General features: G+C 37.8%; 1 pseudogene; it reads left to right on the top strand.

Moving 5' to 3' along the window:
• Positions 1 to 14,399, top strand: part of LOC100985894 (putative ankyrin repeat domain-containing protein 20A2) — a 43,691-nt pseudogene that overhangs the window by 19,333 nt on the left and 9,959 nt on the right.

Here is a 14,399-nt window from a genome sequence, read left to right as displayed (position 1 = left end):
TACAGGATTTTAAGGAATCTTGGAATGAATTAAAATACTTTCTGGTATTTTTACCTGTGTTGAACTCTGGTCAAGTGATTCTCTAGATAGAGAATGTGAAGCTCAAAGAGATTAGGATGCTTTTTTTTAGACATAGGAATTGGCAGAAATGAGATTTGAACTCATGTTAAAGCCCAGTACTCTTGCTTCTTATTGTATACTATTGGCATGTGTTTTAATAATACAAACGGGAGTGAGTCTGTAGATAGAATGAGAATGGAATTAGCTGGTGAACACAATGGAAGTAGATAAGAATGGAATGAGCAGGGGAAGTCCAAGTTTGAAGATAAACAGCACTGGATTGGATAGGAGTACGGACTCTTCTATAAGAGATCAAAGTATTGGGGTTTATGACAAGTTTGATAAAGATAAATTATAAAAATGAAGGACACAAGATATTGGGAATTATCTACAAAGGCATATTAAAATAGAAGGTTCAAGGGAGCTCTAAAAAGTTTGCTGCTTTTTTTTAAATCAATGACTGACAAACTTGAAGATTTTTACTGAAAGATGCTAAAACATTTTGAGACACTGGGAGGAGTGTCTACAGCAGATACAAATGAGGTGTCATCTACTTCCATCCTGACTTACAAAGGGGTGGCTTAGAGCCCCTGGAGTACTAAGGGGCTGGAAATTGCTGAACTACATAGACATGTGGCACAGGGCAGGTGTCTCCTCACCTCTGCCTGTTTTCCCAGTTCACTGTTGTCCTTCCCATGTCCATGTGGGCTGGGTCAGGGGCATGATTAGCTGGCAAATCAGTCATGGAGTTCAGTTGTGTAGTTGGTAGTGTGTATAGCTGGGGGCAGGTGATGGAGACTCCAGTTAGCTTGTTTTTCAAGAGCAGGGATATAGAGAGCTCCTACTCCTGGTTATTTGAGGCCATCCTTTCAGGAATCTGTGGTTTCATAGACTGAAGATTTGAAGATTGGAGACTTCTGTGGAGCCCTGCGGAAGTGGAATCTGGAAGTGGGAGCCCATAGGAAGAAAGATGCTTAGATAATACTTAGGGAAATAGAGGTACAACTATGAGGACTCGGTTTTTTTCTGGCAGTCTCTCTCCCTGGGTGTCTGAGTGCCTATGAAAATTTTTAAGGGCTTGCTAGTTTATGTGGACCTGAATAAGGTAGGACCTATAGAGTGAAAATAATGGGATTTTATAATTGTTAATATTTTAATCTTTCTGGGAAAAGCATTCTCAGTAAGAACATACACCTTTGTTATTTGACTTCTGTACATTTGGCTTTCATACATTTCAAATATTGTAGGGGCTTTCCTGTACCGATTTAGGTCAAAGGAAAGCAATAGGACCTTCCTAAGTTGGATCCATGCTGAGGAATCAAGACTGCCATTTTGAAGTGATGCAGATTAGTCTTTTATCCAGAGACAGATCATGGGAAAGAGACAGTGGATCTTTCTAACTTGTTTTAGGTCATCAGTTTTCTTCCAGTTTAGATAACAAAATTTATGTCATCCACTGATTGAATTGTAAGTTCAGCTTCAGGACAGATAATTTGTGAGGGCAAAGTATTGTCAGGCTCTGCCAATGTATTGACTGTCACTATTTGTTATAAAGCTCAAGGTTAGTTTTCATTGAATATTTTATAGATTTAGACAGGTGGAGGCAGAAGTAGGTAAATAGAATCTATTTTTAGAACAGAGGACATATTTTAATTATATCAAGAATCACAATTTAATATATAGATCACTGACCTTTCCCCAGATTATGTTTTCCTTTTTTTGAGGGGGAAGCTGGATATAAACCAGCAGTTAAAAAAATTGTAAAGAAATCAACTTGCTCATTTTCATTGTGTATTTTTGCTCTCAAGCATTTTGCATGAACTGTGTGTGGATTCATTGCCTGCATTGGATGATGAAGACTTGAGTGTTGCTACTAAGGTAAAGTGGTCTCTTGTAAAATTAATTTTCTCTCTCTGAATGTAGTTTTGCAAGTGTTTACTTTTCAAATTTAGCAGTGGTTCACCTATAATTGTTTTATGGTGGTAATGGAAAGTTGCTCAGAGAAAAACATACATATGGCTAGTTGATTCAAAAAATGTGTTTAACTTTGGTAACTAACAGAGATTGATAAGTACTGTGACAGGGTGGGAGCTGAAAAATAAATGAACTGGAAAATAAGTAGTCGCAGGAAAATCACATTAGGAAATTCTTTCTCCAATAGAGGAAATATGAAATTTGGTTAAGGTTTATATGGATAAATACTAATACTTTGACTTTTAAATCATACAAGTGTGACTTTCTTAATATTTATGCTTGTATAAATCTTCAGTGGATCAAATTATTTGCAGTAATCATGGAATCTTCCTGGTAATTTTTAGTGGCAAAAATGTTCAGCACATAGCATATAGCTTTTGTTCTTGGAAACTTATTATTTTGATGTGATATAGTTTTTAGGAGAAATTGTTTCTCTACTTATATTATTGGTTCTGTAGTGAGACTAAAAAATATTAAAAATTGTAGAAAAACAGCTGAGTTTGGTGGTCTACCCCTGTAGCCCCTGATACTTGGGAGTTTGAGGCAGGAAGATTGCTTGAACCCAGGAGTTTGAGAACAGCCTGGGCAATATTGTATCTGATTGAAAAATATAAATTGTGGAAATGTAGAAATTTAAATTTATGTTCTCAAGATTTGTATTGCAAAGGGATTTTTGTGTGGTTTATGAGTTGTCCATGAAGAGTTTATATAAAACACGTCAGCTAATTGAATAACATGTATTTTGCTGCAAATAACCAGTTCTAGAAGCAGAGACTCTTAATACCAATATGGTAAGACTTTATCATCGTAATTTTGTCATTGTAGTTTATTTAAAATATTTACTTGGCCAGGTGTGGTGGCTCACACTTGTAATCCCAGCACTTTTGGAGGCTGAGGTGGGTAGATCACCTGAGGTCAGGAGTTCAAGATCAGCCTGGCCAACATGGTGAAACCCTGTCTGTAAAAAAAAATAAAAAGCACAAAAATTAACCAGACATGATGGTGCATGCTTGTAATCCCAGCTGCTCAGGAGGCCAAGGCAGGAGAATCGCTTGAACTCAGGAGGTGGAGGTTGCAGTGAGCCAAGATCGCACCATTGCACTGCAGCCTGGGTGACAGAGCAAGACTACATCTTAAAAAATAAAATAAAATAAAATAATATAATATAACCACTCAAAGTCCTTATATCATATTCTGAAATTTTGAATGTCAGAAAGTTTTCTATTTAGTTGTTTAAATAATCATTGGAAGCTCCTGCATACCATAAGCTGCTGGAGGTCAGTAAACATATTTGTGTGTATCCTGGAGTACCTAGAATACAGTCTTCCATGTAAGAAGCATTTTACTTGTTGTTTTGGGGGATGGGGTTTCACTCTGTCACCCGGGCTGGAGGGCACTGGTGAGATCTTGGCTCACTCCGATCTCCATTTCCTGGGCTCAGGTGATCCTCACACCTCAGCAATCCAAGTAGTTGAAACAATAGAGCTATGTCACCATAGACCTGTGTCTCCATGCTAGGCTGAGTTTCATAGAGACAGGGTTTTGCCTTGTTGCCCAGGCTGGTCTTTAACTGTTGGGCTCAAGTGTTCTGCTCGCCTCAGCCTCTCAAAGTGCTGGGGTTACAGGCATGAGACATTCAGCTTTAATAGTTGTCTAATCTGAATAAATAGACAAATGAATTTTTATATAATGGAATATTATAAGTAATATAATAAACCTAATGTATCTAATAATTAAATACCATTTTTAAAATATTGCTTACATTGTATTATTTTTTAATATTAAAGGGTGTATAAGTTTTGATATGTTATGTTGAGAAATTATGCCATAATTAAAAAGAAAATAAAATAGAAATAGGTCATTGGTAGCAAAGAGGGTTACAATATATTTTCTAGTATCATTCAACTGGAATCTTAACATTGAGATTTTAGATTAACATTTCTTAAGTTTTTTATTAGACCCAACTCATGTTCTATTAAATATACCTTTTCAAGCCATACATTACTCTTTATTATTATTATTATTATTATTATACTTTAAGTTCTAGGGTACATGTGCACAATGTGCAGGTTTCTTACATACGTATACATGTGCCATGTTGGTGTACTGCACCCATTAACTGGTCATTTATATTAGGTATGTCTCCTAATGCTATCCCTCCCCTCCCCCCCACCCCATGAGAGGCCCTGGTGTGTGATGTTCCCCATCTTGTGTCCAAGTGTTCTCATTGTTCAGTTCCCACCTATGAGTGAGAACATGTGGTGTTTGGTTTTCTGTCCTTGCAACAGTTTGCTCAGAATGATGGTTTCCAGCTTCATCCATGTCCCTACAAAGGACATGAACTCATCATTTTTTATGCTGCATAGTATTCCATGGTGTGTAAGTGCCACATTTTCTTAATCCAGTCTATCATTGATGTACATTTGGGTTGGTTCCAAGTCTTTACTATTGTGAATAGTGCCGCAATAAACATACGTGTGCATGTGTCTTTATAGCAGCATGATTTATAATCCTTTGGGTATATACCCAGTAATGGGATGGCTGGATCAAATGGTATTTCTAATTCTTGATCCTTGAGGAATCTCCACACTGTCTTCCACAATGGTTGAACTAGTTTACCGTCCCACCAACAGTGTAAAAGTGTTCCTATTTCTCCACATCCTCTCCAGCACCTGTTGTTTCCTGACTTTTCAATGATTGCTGTTCTAACCGGTGTGAAATGATATCTCATTGTGGTTTCGATTTGCATTTCTCTGATGGCCAGTGATGATGAGTATTTTTTCATGTGTCTGCCATACATTACTCTTTAGAATTCTGGTGACCAATTCTTTTTCTGGGTGGAAAGTTGATGGAAAGTTCCAGTTTTCTCTTTCTGTTATAATAATATTCTTTCAGGTAGTGGTAGATGACCATATTTAGCTAATTGAATGTCTTATAGTAAGAAACGCTATCACAGAAGTACTTACAAAAAACTAATTGCAGCATAAATATTAATTAGTATTATCAGGGGTATGAAAGACCAAAGGCTCTGTTATAGATCTATTTCCCCATGTGCTTTATTGTACTTCATGTTGTTTGTTTTCTTTCTTGGCTTAAGCTTATATTTCATTGACCAATTAGGCTTGTTTTTTGTTTGTATCTCTCTTCATTCTCACATTTTAAATTGAAATTTTTGGGGAGTCAGGGTCTTGCTCTGTTGTCCATGTGCAGTGTAGGGGCATGATCTTGGCTCACTGCACTATCCACCTCTCAGTCTCAAGTGATCCTCCCACATCAGCTTCCCAAGCAGCTGGGACTACAGGCACACACCATCATGCCTGACTCCTTTTGGTATTTTTGTGTAGAGATGTGTTCTCATTATGCTGCCCAGGCTGGTCTCAAACTCCTGAACTCAAGCAATCCACCCACCTTGGCCTGGCAAAGGGCTGAGATTACAGGTGTGAGCCACCAAACCTGGGCAACATTGAGATTGATTTAAAGAAATTGATTAGGGCTGGGTGTGGTGGTGCACGCTGCTTATCTCAACACTTTGGGAGGCAGAAGTGGAAGATTTACTTGAGCCCAGGAGCTTGAGACCAGCCTGAGCAGTATAATGAGGCCTTGTCTCTACAAAGATAACAATAAAAACATTAGCATGGCATGATGGTATGCACCTGTAGCTCCAGCTATTCAGGAAGTTGAGGTGGGAAGATTGCCTGAGGTCAGGAGTTTGAGACCAGGGTGAGCCATAATCAAGCCCCTGCATTCTAGCCCTGGGTTGAGAGAGTGAGACCCAGTTTCATAAAAAAAAATTGATAAGAAACTCTTGATGCAACTCATTATAATTTTAAATGGAAACTAATTCTTGATATTACCTTAGCAGTGTGTCCCTGAGAAAGTGTCAGAGCCTTTACGTGGACCTTCTCATGAAAAAGGAAACAGAATAGTCAATGGAAAAGGAGAAGGTGAGAACCGTATTTTATTTAAAAAGTCATTTGATGGAGGCCAGGCGCGGTGGCTCACGCCTTGTAATCCCAGCACTTTGGGAGGCCGAGGTGGGCCAGTAATGAGGTCAGGAGATCGAGACCATCCTGGCTAGCATGGTGAAACCCCATCTCTACTATAAACACAAAAAATTAGCCGGGCATGGTGGCGGGTGCCTGTAGTCCCAGCTCCTCGGGAGGCTGAGGCAGCAGGATGGTGTGAACCTGGGAGGTGGAGCTTGCAGTGAGTGGAGATCGTGCCACTGCACTCCAGCCTGGGTGACAGAGTGAGACTCCATCTCAAAAAAAAAAAAAAAGTCACTGATGGAATGTTTCTTTTAAAATATGAGCACTGATAGAGTTTAATAGCTAAAGAAAATGTCCGACTAACTGTATAATAAGTAAAGGAGAAGTGAAATGGTGATAAGTGGTGTCTCTAACCAAGGGTCAGCAGTTGATTCTATTTGAAGTACCACTAAAGGAGCTGAGTTATGAGTTCCATTTTAAGATACTCTAAGACCTGAGGCAAGTCAGGAGAGAGGGAAGAGGAAATGAATAAAAGAGAAACAAAGAATGAGGAGGGCAGAGTGTACATGGGATAAATAAAAAAAATGTGGATGTATGTAATGGAGGGTAGTAAAGTCAAATTGATCTGTAGAAGAAGGAAGAACAGTGTGTTAGAAATAGGAAGGAAGATAAAGTGAGCTTCCAGTACCAAAATATGTCATATAATTACAGTAACATTTTCCTTCTCTTGCTGTCATCCTCGCTACTGGGGAGGCATTAAGGATTGAGGTACTTTACCACGCAGACCTGTGTTTTATCTACCATAGATGAACATCACCGTAAATGGTCAGCCATGTATGGCTATAATTTGTTTCTATAGAAAATGTTGTAACTTCATAGGATAGTATCATATTAACATAATTGAAAAGAATAGTGTTGGGTGATTTATTGGGAAGAAATTAATTAGAGAAGCTTTGCCTGATTAAAAGTTTATTAGAAACATTATGGCTTATAATGTAGTATTAAATTCAGGGACATAATAGGAAAGAAATTGAGGCTAGACCAAAAAGGCCAATTAGGGTAAACCAATATGGAAGCACACCAGTGTAGAACAGGGCATTCAAATTGTCATGAATTAGTTGAGGAGCTTCTGGAAAGTGCACATTCTGACTCAGCAGGTATGGGAGTCTGCATTTCTCATGAGCACTCAGGTGATATTTGTGCTGGTCCTTGGACACAGCTCTGAATATCAAGGGAATAGCCTTCCTTTAGAGAAATCTGGAAAAAGAACCACTGGAGAGCAATTTAAAAAATAACAGAATCCAGGGAAAGCTTTAATTTCCTTTTATTTCTGATCATGATTCTAGCCACAGGGGAAGGAAAATGAGATGAAAAAAGAGAGATTACAGGTGTATACTACTGCTGAATACAGATGAAAAAAGTGGTCACAGTCATCCATAAAAAGCAGTTAGGAAGGGAAGCATCAGGATGACAGTTCTGATAATCATTTTTTCAAAGGAAGAGGGATTGTGAAAGGACACAAAAGGAGAAAGAAAGATATTTGCTGGGGTCTTGGGAGTTAAAGCCAAGTAAACTTGAGACAGCTCACTTCCATTTGCTTCAGCATATGCCCAGTCTCACAAAAGAGGTTATTGCTGTGGAGAGTACTGGAGGCAGGAGAGAGTGCTAGAGTTGGGGTAAACCACAGCAGCTCAATTCACTTGATAACTGTCAGGCCTCAGGGAGAGAAGTTTCACTGACATGAGTGAATAAGATGTGATTAAGTTGCATATAGATGCTTTGGCAAATTTTTTTTGAGACAGCCAGTTCTTTGATATGATAGCTGTTTTATAAAAGTCCTTTACAGTGTAAGATAACATACCAAACTTAGTTAATTTTAGAAGTAATCATAAAATTCATTCTGTGAAAACCAAAATTCTCACTTTCAATAAATACTGCACTGATTTTGAAATATAAATATGTATTCATATCCAGCAAGTCTGTGGTCATTCAGTGTTTTCTTTTTTGATAAATATTTTGATATCAGAAGCTTATTCGACATGGTTTATTTGATGTGTTTTATGGACCACCTTGCATAAGTGGATCAAGGAGCTCTAATTCAAGGCCAAATGAGGGGATAGGAGAAATGTAGGTGCTGCAGTAGCCCATGTTATCATGGGAAAAATGAGTAGTTTGATTAGCTGTTATTTCATAAGTGTGTATCCTAGCTGATCAATGTAGAACCCTTTCTTTGATGAGAGGTGAATCACACATTCACCTGAACTGTCATCCCAACTGTGTATTTCCTCAGTGACAAGACAAGGGGAATTTACTTGTGCTGTGCTGGCAGCAATGCCTCTGGTGTGTGGAGTTAAAATACTCTGTACATTCACCATCAGCTTTGACATTGATTCCCTCAGGTTTGATTTGCCCCTCTGTTTAATGGTCCCTTTTCTCCTCACCAGTCCACATGTTCACGGTTATATCAATGCTTTTCTATTTTAAGTATAGGCATTTGAAACATAATCTCACTACTGAAATGTAAACTGTGCATTTTGGGAATCCTATATTCCTATTTTCCTCATTATGTTTCTGTCATGTTGCTGTCCTAGGCAATGAAAACAAGAAGCCAAGAAGAACCCTCAAAACCTTAAGTAATTATTTTTATAGCCATGCCTGAGAATTCAGCTCGATAGTAACACTGCATGAATGTTTGGTTGGCCCTGTCATACTTACATATAATTGATGACATATCCCCTTTGCTTTGTAGGGCCTCCTGCAAAACATCCTTCCTTGAAGGTAATTAATTATGTATATTTTTGAATCATTAACTCCATGTTGTGTAAAATATATATGATTTATGAATCATTTTCTTTTAAAACCCATTCAGCCTAGCACTGAAGTGGAAGATCCTGCTGTGAAAGGAGCAGTACAAAGAAAGGATGTACAGACATTGAGAGCAGGTACATTTAATGGGATACTGGAAATAAGTACATTCAATGATTGGAAGTACTCACATTATTCTTCTTCCTAATTCTATTTGTTCAATATTGAACAGAAGGCATTGACATAAATGTTATTGTTGGTATCCATATTTGAATAAAAACAAATTTAGAAGCATAAAAAATATTTTAAAAATGTAAGCTTTAAGTCAGATGTTTCTGTTTTAATGTTTTGAATAACATGAAGTTTTCAGTATAAAATTTTTATACTTGTCAGTGATTCAAAGCAGTGAATTTTGAGACTCTTAAGATATTTCCAGTGAGTTAAGTGCTAGTTGGAGTTCTGATCTTTACCTAGAGGAAAGCTTCACTTATTAAAGTGTCAGTTTCTGTTTTAACTTTAGAGGCTTGCTGCTAGTGTTATTACACTGATGATCTGAAGCCTATCAGATGTTCTAATGAGCAAGACTGTGTGTGTAGGTGTATATATAGGTGTGTGTATGCGTGCGTTTGTGGCATCTTTGACTATTACAAATGATGAAAGTAATGATTCATTTATAACTGGTAGACACAGTCTTTTAAAATGGTGATTTTGAGACTTTTTGGTGTTAAAGTTTTTAAAACATGATTGCATAGAGGCTACCAACATCATAAGTTGGTTGTTTTTCATTTCAATGCCCTGTTGAAATCTTTAACTACATTGTGATGCTCAGAAATAATATGCAGAATTTTTTGTGTCCTAAAATGGTACGTGAGTGGTTATACGCTTTATATACTTTTCTGCCACTTTCTTTGGTGTGTTTTGTATTATATTTTACACTTGTACCCACATTGGTGTGATTATCTCTGGTTTAATTCATTTTACACTGTTCATGGTATTCCCTCATGCCACTTTACCACATTTAGTTAGACTCTCCTGTTGCTGATAAATGAAGAAATAAAAATAAAAATAATGTCAGATTAAGAGGGCTTTTCTTTAATCAGTTTGTATCTATTAGCATTTACTATATGAGAGTTTAAACCTGAAAAGTTCAGAATACAAGCATGCACCACTATATTTTATTAATGCCCTTAGAACTATGACTCATGAGCCTTTAGCCTATGAAGTTAGGACAATTCTTTTCTCTGAAAAAGAATGCTGGGCTGTTCTCAGAAAAGAAAACTGAAAATAGCAAATGATATTGTCTTATTTTACCTCTTGGACATCCTTGAATGAAACTGCTACTAAACGGATACTCGGGTCAAAATTCAGAACTAATGTTTTGAACAGCATAGTTTGTGAATGTCCAGTGATCATGAGCCCTTGATGGGGAAATGACTTTTCGAGTTTCACTTTTGCATTTTTTGCTCTTTTCCTTGACTTGTCTTGAAAGCTTAAATTCAACTGTTTTATTTTTACAGAAACCAGGAATATAACTTTTAAAATATATGTCTGTCCTGTCTCATGGTGTTGTGTACTCTTCAGATCTTGTGTGAACATAGACTTATATGGGAACATTAAGTTTTTTGTTTGTTTGTTTGTGTTTTTGAGACAGCGTCTTGCTCTGTCACCAAGGCTGAAGTGCAGTGGCTCAGTCTTGGCTCATTACCACTTCTGCCTCTCGGGTTCAAGCAATTCTCCTGCCTCAGCCCCTCAAGTAGCTGATACTACATGCACATGCTACCATACCCTGCTAATTTTTCTATTTTTAGTAGAGATGGGGTTTCACCATGTTGGCCAGGCTTCTCTCGAACTCCTGACCTCAGGTGATCTGCCCACCTCGGCTTGCCAATGTGCTGGGATTACAGGTGGGAGCCACTGTGCCAGCTACAAATAAGATTTTTAAGGCTATTATATTTTATACAATTCTTTGGTCTATGTGAATTCTGAAGGTATTCATGCATTGAGGGAAGATTATCTCAGTTTAATGAAAGCAGTTTTTAATTTAACGTATATTCATTAAAATTTTTTTTGAAGTTTTTGTCTCTAGTACACAGAAACACACAATAATATCATGGGTATTTGACCTTAATGTGTTTATGCACAAACTTAGTTATTCAAATATTTTCTTATCCCTGAAGAATCTTAATTACTAATAAACAAATTTCTCATGGAAAACAACATATATAACAGAGATGGTTGAGTGATAGAAAGTAAACTGTAGTAAATACGAGAAGCTTAGAACAAGTTAAGTAAACTTGTCTGAGTTAATAGCAATTACAGGACTTTTGAAATACATTAGACCATGGGGGAGTAGTGCATTTGTGGGGTAAAGGACAACATGGTACTGCTTCAGTGAAGAAAGAACTTTTACACCTTATTACAATTTGTATTATTATTTACATTCTAATAAATAAAAACTTTATTTTCAGATATTTTACATCATGTTTCTGCTAGTTGAACCATCAATAGTAAGACTTTTCAAAGATTTGGGAAGTTGTGAGTTGATGATAAATATCTGTATCACCATCAGTGATCAAAAATCAGACAGCAACTACCACAGATTTTGGACACGCGAACTTCATAGTTAAAGAAAGGATTAATCTTGGAGCTGTGTTTCTATCAGGGAATTACACTCTTCATTACCTGTGTGAATCGCAGTTATTAGAGTAGAAAGAGAGCAAAGAAGGGAAAGAAGCATAGAATATTTTATTCTAGATTACCTCGTTTGGCTTCATGCTACCATAGTTCTGACTTTTAAAAGTCATTTTTTGGTCAAATGTACTTTGTGTTTACTCCCTTTATGCAGCCTACAACCAAACAGAATGGTTCTTAGCAAGGCATTTGTATTCTTCCCTTAAGGAAAGCAACATATAAATAACAAAGAGAATGAGAAGAAAGAGTGATTTCATTGAGATTGGTATTTAACATAAATTTGAGTGCAGGTACCATGATTATATTTAGAATTTTGTGGCTGGATGGGAAAACCACCTAGATATCTACAGATTTCCTACTCAAACACAATGTGCCTTTGTTTTATTTTTACGTCTCTAATTTAGCAATTATTTGGCACAACTGTATGCAGAGTCACTAAAAATACCTTCCAAAACCAAATATTAAACAATGTCTATGGCTTTCTGTTTTATAGTGTTGATTTTCCCAACATTAATGGGAACCATTGAGCATTTGCCTTGTGGTGTCTCCTCAGCTGTATTCACATATTTCATCACCTTTTCTTAATGGATAATCATGCACTATGAGTATGGGTTTTCAGAAAAGCTGTGTCATTTAAAGATAACACAGGAGCATCAAATTTAATTCTGCTAGAACACCTGGTCTACTGATTAACTGCAGCTAATATGGGGTCTACTTCACATACAAGTTAAATTCAGTGCCCTTAATCAGTCATATGATGAGGTCAACAGTAATAAATTATGCAATATTTTTTCACCCACCCCTATAGTTTTAATTTTTTCCCCCTTATGTCTGTAATTAACATTTTGTTTTGCAAAACATGATGATAATCTTCTAGAGTAGTGATGACAAGCTATAAATCCAAAGTTTCTTACCTATGCAAATGACTTGTTTTCTCATGAGCTTGGTAGATCCAGGAAACAGAACTTTTAAAACAAATCCCCATATGTTCCTGGGTGCGGTGGCTTGTGCCTGTAATCCCAGCACTTTGGGAGGCTGAGGCGGGCAGATAACCTGGGGTTGGGAGTTTGAGACCAGCCTGACCAACATGGAGAAACCTATCTCTACTAAAAACACAAAATTAGCTGTTCATGGTGGCACATGCCTGTAATTCCAGCTACTTGGGAGGCTGAGGCAGGAGAATCGCTTGAACCCAGGAGGCAGAGGTTGCCATGAGCTGAGATCACACCACTGCACTTCAGACTGGGCAGGAAGAGTGAAATTCCATCTCAAAAAACAACAACAACAACAACAACCACAACAACCACCACAAAACCCAAAAAACTGAAACAGAAAAAGTGTAAAGTAAATACAAGTAACTGAAAGAGTCTATGTATATTATTTTACTTCTCATTTGATAAAATTTGTAAAGTAATGAGCAGAGTGTATTTCTCCAGGGACCCAGATATATACATTTATTCATTCAATAGAAATTCATTCTTATAGTGGCCACTGATACCTATATCCTAAATATTTCTGAAAACATCTCCTCAGGCCTGCATCATCTTTGCAACATTGCCTTATATTTTATCTTTGTTCATTTCTTTACATGCCTCAGAATTTTATGCTCCTCACAGTATTTAGAGTGAATTATCCCTAATGCAAATAGATCCGTGAACCACTCCTGAATACCTAATGTCCAAGCATCTTAAAGGTTTATATAAGGATTTCAGAAACTGACTTCTGGGTTGGGCACGGTGGCTCATGTCTGTGATCCCAGCACTTTGGGAGGCTGAGGCAGGTGAATCATTTGAGGTCAGGAGTTCAAGACCAGCCTGGCCAACAAGGTGAAACCCCATCTCTAATAAAATACAAAAGTTAGCAGGCGGTAGTGGCACGTGCCTGTAATCTCAGCTACTCAGGATGCTGAGGCAGGAGAATTACTTGAACCTGGGAGGCTGGGTTGCAGTGAGCTGAGATCATGCTACTGCTCTCCAGTCTGGGAGACAGAGTAAGACTTTGTCCCAAAAAAGAAAAGAAAGGAAAGTGATTTCTGCCCAAATCTCCATCTGTAGCCCTTTCCCCATCTGCCTTTTTCTCCGGAATTACTGAGCTGCTTGTAATGGCCCCCTCACCATTCCTCTTCTGCAGAGAAATACGTACTCTCTTGGAGGCTTCTCTCCCTCTCTTGTTGCTTCCTGGCATGTGCTCACTCTTTCCTGCCCTCTGCCTCACTTAATCTGGCTAACCTCATTCTCTAAGTCTCAGCTCATGCATGATCTTTAGGAAAGCCATCCCTGACAGCTTTTATTTTCCTTCCTTATTCCCCAGTGCCTAACACCTAGCAGGAACTCAATAACTAATTATTTAGCAAAATTAAGACTGTTTATACAAAGATGATTCAAAAGATTGTCCTCTACAGTCTGGCAGCAAAGGGGATCAACATGTAAAGACATGATGTGCAGTTCAGGTGGTAAAGTGACACTAGAAAAATTGACAAAGTGCTAAGGGACCCCAACGAAGCAGACACCTGTGTGTGTGGAGAAAGAGAGTTAAAATCAAGGAATACTTCACGTAGCATTCTGAGCCTTTTATTTTTCTGTTGTTGGAGACAAGTTCTTACTCTATTACCCTGGAGGGAGTGCAATGGCATGATTGAGACTCACTGCAACCTCAAACTCCTGGGCTCAAGGGATCTTCTCACCTAAACTTCTTGAGTAGCTGGGACAACAGGCACATATCACCATGCCTGTCTAATTTTTTGTAGAGTCAAGGTTACCTATGGTTCCCAGGCTGGTCTTAAAATCTTGTCCTTGAGCAATTCTCCCATTTTGGCCTTTCAAAGTGCTGGGATTACAGATGTGAGCTATTATGCCCAGCCTACTTTCTGAGTCTTAAAAG

Source organism: Pan paniscus, chromosome 21 (assembly GCF_029289425.2).
Source record: "Pan paniscus chromosome 21, NHGRI_mPanPan1-v2.0_pri, whole genome shotgun sequence".
Lineage (NCBI taxonomy): Eukaryota > Metazoa > Chordata > Mammalia > Primates > Hominidae > Pan > Pan paniscus.
The sequence above is the reverse complement of the archived record's forward strand: the minus strand, read 5'-3'. Positions and strand labels throughout refer to the sequence as shown.